The sequence below is a fragment of the Sinocyclocheilus anshuiensis genome, unplaced genomic scaffold, assembly GCF_001515605.1.
Source record: "Sinocyclocheilus anshuiensis isolate Anshui unplaced genomic scaffold, SAMN03320099.WGS_v1.1 scaffold332, whole genome shotgun sequence".
NCBI lineage: Eukaryota > Metazoa > Chordata > Actinopteri > Cypriniformes > Cyprinidae > Sinocyclocheilus > Sinocyclocheilus anshuiensis.
In genome coordinates this window covers 698,148-705,127 of record NW_015554181.1, presented here as the reverse complement: position 1 = coordinate 705,127, position 6,980 = coordinate 698,148, and the positions used below count along the sequence as shown (strand labels likewise).

Sequence of the window (6,980 nt, the reverse complement as noted above, 5' to 3'; positions counted from 1 at the left end):
TATGAAATTCGAATGGTATGACAATTAGAGATTAGACTGTGCAGAAATTGAAATCTACACGCCAATACACACTATACACATAGTCATGCAATGCTGATGTTGTTAACATTAATAATCTGAGAATAAAGTATAACAATAATAATCATTTGCACGGTTTGATGTGATATGAGATAATCGATCTTTAGATTTAATCACCATATAGTGCGATTGTAATGCTTTTTTCCTCAGTTGGTCAGAACAAACGTGGCAGACTTGTTACTTGTTCAGATGACAATATCCGGTGAAAATTCTTATTTGGGTCATATATTCAAAGACATAGGCTAGAATCTGTGATTACTAAGCATAGGATTCACACCGGTGCGGTGACTAACTGCCACACATACTCCTCAAAACATTAGATTCATCCGCGCTGGAGCCGCGCAGCTGCACAACCCACTCAAGGAAGATAATTCCGCAAGTAACTGCAATTCCAGGTTTTCAAACAGAGATGGCGACAAAGAGGCAAAACTTACGGACTGCAGCTTTAACATTTAACAAAAAAAATGTTTTGTGGTTTTATTTTTAGCTAACTGCAATAACCATGATCCTTTAGGACTCATTCTAATATGCTGATTTGCTGCTCAAGAAACATTTCTGATGATTATCAATGTTGAAAACAGTTGTGATGCTTCATATTTCTGTGGAAACAGTGATACATTTTATTTTTCAGGATTCACAGATGATCAGAAAGTTCAAAAGAACAGCATTTATTTGAAATAGAAACCTTTTGTAACATTATAAATGTCTTTACTGACACTTTTGAACAATTCAGTGCATCCTTGACAAATAAAAATATTAATTTCTTTAAAGAATAAAATAAAATCTTACTGACCCCAAACTTTTGAATGCTAGTGTACATCTTATAATTGCTCACGGCATCTCACCTTGCACGTCTGGTCTCCGGCACAGCCCTCCAGCACATTAGAGGAGTTTCTGGGTAAGTAGCTGGGATGCTGTGGTTTGTGGCTGATGCTGCCGGAGTACATGTACAGCTGTGTGTCGTCTATACGCACGTCCTGCAGGCAGCCCTTAAAATATCCACCCCACTGTCCGCCGTTTTCTCCTTCAGGAAGCCCACCGAGATACGCCACGTCTCCAGCCTCCACCTCAAACCCAATCAGCTCTCTGGGAGTAAAAACCTGCTGCGTTTGGTTAAATAATATAAAGCCTCGTTCTTTTTTGATGGACACAAAGACCTTCTCCCCGTCGGTCAGGAAGCTGGAGGCTCTTCTGATGGAGTTGTATATCGCAATGTATAACGAGCCGTTGTTTAGGAAAACAGTGAGGTAAGCTTGATTCTCACGCTGGAGCTGAAGGACCAGTCCATTCAACTGACGTGATTTCAGCCACAGCGACACGCTCACATCACCGGCGTGCTGTTGCATGATGGGAAACGCAATGAAGCTCCTGTTGCGCTCGGGACTGAACGTCCATGAAGTGAACTCTGGTGAGAAAAATAGTTTTAAAGTAGTGCTGTCAAACGATTAATCGCGATTAATCGCATTCAAAATAAACGTTTTTGTTTACATAATAAATGTGTGTGTACTGTGTATATTTATTATGTATATATAAATACACACACATATATATATAATTTAGAGTAAGTGTATTACAGTATTTCGTTTTTTTTTATTTTAAAGTTTTAGTTTTTCTTCAGCTGACATGCATAATGCTTAGGTCATTTATTGTGTGTGTATGTGTGTGTGCGTCTATAAAATTGTATAACTTTTTTATATAATTAAATAAATATATTAAATTAAATTAATTAAGTTTGTGATTAAGTAAGTGATTATATTTCATTTTATTATTATAAATTATGATATTTTAGTAAGCGTCTTCTTTTGTTTTTTTATTTCAAAATGATTTTAATTTAATGATTTAATTATTTATTTATTTAATTATAATTATTATTATTATTATTTGAATATACACACAACATTTTTTCTTCCAAAAATAAAGTCCATTTATTAGAATTAATTGTATGATTAATAATTAAATATATAAAACAAATTTATGTTACTTTTCAAAGTACAGGCACATCAATTACATAAGCATCACAAAAAAAGTTCACAAATGAACGTCTCATAATTTATTCCAGAAAGCTGTTATTTAACAAGAAGCCTCACCTTCTGAACAGTTGTGTCCATGAAACGGCCTGCGGCAGTCGCACCTGTAGTCTGACCACAGATCCACACAGCGGCCGCGCTCAGCGCAGGGGTCCAGCCCACACCAGTCGCTCTTCTCACAGCCCATCTGCACATCCAGCTGTGGACCGAAGCTCTGGGGAAGAACCGGCTGAGAATCCACCAGCAGATCCTCAAAACAGCCCAGGAATCCCATCCTGGATGCGGTTCGGTTGAGGTATTCCTGCGGCACCCCGCCGAGGTAGACTCTCTCCAAACTGTGCGGCTGGAAGGACAGAAGCTGGTTGTGTCCTCCATCCTCAGCTCTGGTCAGGTCGTCTGATAGCGAGGTCAGAATCAGTCTCTCGTCCACACTAACCGAGACTTCGTGCCAGAGTCCGTCGCTGAAATCCCCGCTTAACTGCACAGCCAGCTTTAAGTCTCCCGATTCGGCTCTAGAGTGCAGGTCTCCACCAATTAGCTCCAGTATGAAGAAGTGCTCTTGGCTTCCCCGGAGGAAGATAATTAGATCCGGCAAGGTCGTCCTGAACCTCAGCTGGACACTCGGCCCTTGGGATGTCCTGTTGATTTGCGAGACCTCGATGACCAGATAACCTAGATATGGCAAAAAATGTAAATCTCAATTTTTTCAGAACATTTGACCGAGTCTCGATTTTTTTATGATTTTTAACTAGTCAACTTGAAAATGTAACTACAACATGATTAAAGTAACTTTATTATCTTTATTAACCCTCTAGTTAAAGACAATTCTATTCCAAGTGCACCACACATGAAGTTGTCAACATGATGTAAATGTTAAACAAATCACTTGTTAAATATCTTTGCAGGAAAGATGCATGAACTACATCTTGTACAAACATCTTATACATATTGTATGTTCAGAAATAATAAGTAATAATTATAATTAAATAATTTTTTTAATAATAATAAAAAAAAATCTCAACAGTCAAGGCAATTCAAACTCAAAATGACTTAAGGTGCAATACAAGTAGACTATTAACTATAAATGTTCTGTAAAAACAACAGCAGCTTTCAGCCTGTCACCATGATGCAAACATGAAATATCACACATACAGTAGTAGTTACAGATTTTTTTATTCGCTTGCTCTGCTTTTCCACAGTTTTTTTTTTCTATGTAAACATGGACGTGTTCGACTGTTGCGCTCGCGTCTCTTGCAGCGTCTCATGCATGAAACGGCAGTCTAAAAACGCAGCGCTCAAGTTAAAAGAAGTTCACTCCCATCTTCTTGCACGTTTTTCCTATTCCACTGCCACGTCGCATCTTTATTAACACATAAGCGCATTCTGTGTGAATGGCGCCTAGTGATATGAGCGCGTCACAAGTGAGCATTTAATCACGTGCGCCGACATGCTGTTGGATCGTTCTTTTCTCTTTAGCGTTATCATTTCCATATTGTCAAAGTGTCTAATTCTAACGTTTGGTAATATTTCTCTTCAAAATCGCGATTCCACAATTTCTAAAAAATAAAACCGTGGCAAAACATTAAATTCGAATTAATCGATAAAATCGGAAAAATTTCCCGGACCTACCTCCTGTTGTCACAGACAGAGGTGGGTAGTAACGAAGTACATTTACTCCGTTACATTTACTTGAGTACATTTTTGGAAAATTTGTACTTTTAGATTTAAAGGGGTCATATGATGCGATTTCAAGTTTTCCTTTCTCTTTGGAGTGTTACAAGCTGTTCGTGCATAGATAAGATCCCTAAAGTTGCAAAGACTAAAGTCTCAAACCCAAAGAGATTTGGGATAAAAGTTAAGACTCATCCACACCCTCCTAAAACGCCTCGTTTAAACACGCCCCCACATGTCTACGTCACTGTGTGGGAAGATTTGCATAACACCGCCCAAATGTTTACGCAAAGAAAGAAGGTGTAACTTTGATTCTCGCTGTAGTATTGTTGCCGCCGCCATGTCGTGAAGACGCTGTGTGTTTCATTGCGAAAGCAAAAATACTTTGTTTGGCCTTCCAAAAGAGGACACAACTAGAAATCAGTGGTTAAGTTGTATTTACAACACTGTTCCAGAACAGTTCAAACTAAATATTCGTGTGTGTGCAACGCATTTTACGGAGGACGGGTTTCCTGATCCTGTGAGAGTAGACTACAATGCCGGGATGGAAAATAATGGGGTTTTTTTTACCTTAAACTGCCTAAACACATTTCATTACACCAAATACACAAAATATATTTTTTAGCAACATCATATGACCCCTTTAAAGATGGGTACTTTTACTTTAGCTCAAGTACATTTCTATAAAAAAACTGTACTTTTACTTCGCTACACTGGGTGGCGTTCCTCTCGTTACTTAATTTGCAATTTGCAATACATGTTAAGAAACGCGTATTTTATTCCAAGCGAGCCGTCTCTTTTTTCTGGGGTATGAACGATGCCCCATTCGCGAATGAATCACTCTATTGAGTCGATTCTGTTCAAGGCCTTAAAGGGGGTGGTTCACTGTTTTTTTCTAGGCTTGATTGTGTTTATGGGGTGCAGTCTAACATGTGTTAATGCTTCGTTTTTTTAAAAACGCATTATTTACCCTTATTCCACACCGTTATGTCCCTTCTCTGAGAAACGGGCTGATCATTTCCTTCTTTATGAAGCCCCTCCCTCAGAAATAATACCGTCTTGTACCGTGAAACCGGTATAATTTTGAAAAATACCGTGATATAAATTTTTGGTCATACCGCCCAGCACTAGCTCCGGTTGTATTGTAAACAGCGGCATTGTTAATATCGCTTATCAGTTTGAGCCCGATTGAGAAGCAGAGGATATTATTGAAGAGGATCGTGCAGAACCTGTGCAAGTATGGCTTTTAATGGTAGGCCTATGTTTTTTGTTTGTTGTTGTCTCATACTTTTAGATACGCTGTTATTTGTGAATGCTTATGTTAGCTTTTAATATACGGTTTTATCCTGATTAAAGCTTTAACAGAGTACGGCAACTGCACTCCATGTTTAACGCTTCTCATAGCTATGTGAAAATAAGTGTATAATTGTAACAGTTCATTGTTGGAGCTGAGCTGAATGAGAGAGAGAGATGCAGCAGAAGCATGGCCTCGCCCCCTTCGTTGCGTGTTCCCGAGGGCGGGGTTTGTCTGGGTTTGTGATGTCACGAACCCAGGAAGTAACTCGTTGAAGTCCCTACCAGCCGTTTTTGTAGGCATTAAACTGCCAGAATTGTAAAAGACGATATCTCCGTTTCCATTGAACTTTCAACTTCGTAACTTTGCAGATATTGTTTACGCTCAAACAGCCACATTAGACACTAACTAACGTTAAAAAATTGAAATCGCAATGAACCACCCCTTTAAACAAACAAGCCTGCACAACGGTCTGAATTGGTTCGCGAATCACTTTGAATGATTTGTTCAGTTCCCTGCATGCACTGAATCATCTGAAGCGGTTTCTCATTCATTCCGGGTAAGAACACGCAGAACATAAAGATCTACAGTAATTGAAGCCAAATCTGCAAATTCTACTGTTGGCCTGCAATGAGGTGTGTGCTGTCTGTGAATGATTCCACAGGTACGATTTCATTTAAGTAATATTGTAGCGGTAAGCTAGATCGACTGTCACGTGAAATGTGTAAAGTGAAATGAATGAAAAGTGCCGATCGCTGCATTTCATTTCATGCACTGAATCATCTGAAGCGGTTTCTCATTCATTCCGGGTAAGAACACGCAGAACATAAAGATCTACAGTAATTGAAGCCAAATCTGCAAATTCTACTGTTGGCCTGCAATGAGGTGTGTGCTGTCTGTGAATGATTCCACAGGTACGATTTCATTTAAGTAATATTGTAGCGGTAAGCTAGATCGACTGTCACGTGAAATGTGTAAAGTGAAATGAATGAAAAGTGCCGATCGCGGCATTTCATTTATAGTAGATTTGCTTTATTACATTGCATCAAATTCTTTTTTGAGTCTGCAGCATTGAGCATTATAACCAATTACACACGTTTCTGTTGAGCTTATGAATGCAATATCCAAACATAGGCGTTTTGATTTATCACAGCGGAGAACTCCGGAGATGTTCAGTGTGCGCGCTCATTGACTGAATTCTGATGAAAATTCTCAGCAAATTCTCTCATCAGCATAAACAACAAAGTGCCATTGCATGACAATGCAGCTTCAACCTTTAATGAGTTATGAGTTAAGGTAGTTATAAAATTGCCCTCAAGTAAGAAAATTCTCTCATCAGCATAAACAACAAAGTGCCATTGCATGACAATGCAGCTTCAACCTTTAATGAGTTATGAGTTAAGGTAGTTATAAAATTGCCCTCAACTAAGAAATGAAGAAATGCCCCTGTGGAAATCAGTTAATTTCTGATTTATATATATATATATATATATTATATAAATATACTTTTACTTGAGTGCAGTTTTTGGCTACTCTACCCACCTCTGGTCACAGAGAAGGTGGTGGATGTTTGGCAGGTGTCACCATGGAAGCCTGAAGGGCATGTGCAGGTGTGCTGATGCTGGTCTCTGAGCAGTGAAGGCACACAGGTGGCGTTATTTTGGCAGGGGTCAGAAACGCAGCCGGTCAGCGGGACGTCGCAGTCATGACCGCCCCAGGGCACCTGGTCCGGCGCAGGAGGAGGACAGTGACACGTGTAGTCATTAATGGCATCTTCACAGCGGCCGTCGTTCTGACAGGGTTCACTCTCACACTCGTCCAGGTTAATCTCACACACCACACCTGCAAGGGGAATTACACAGACTGAGGTCATGGATGCATTTGGCACAGACATTCAAAGACAAACCTGT

General features: G+C 39.4%; 1 pseudogene; it reads right to left on the bottom strand.

The window, feature by feature from the left end:
* LOC107671044 (protein crumbs homolog 1-like) overlaps window positions 1–6,980 on the bottom strand; it is a 49,633-nt pseudogene that overhangs the window by 10,578 nt on the left and 32,075 nt on the right.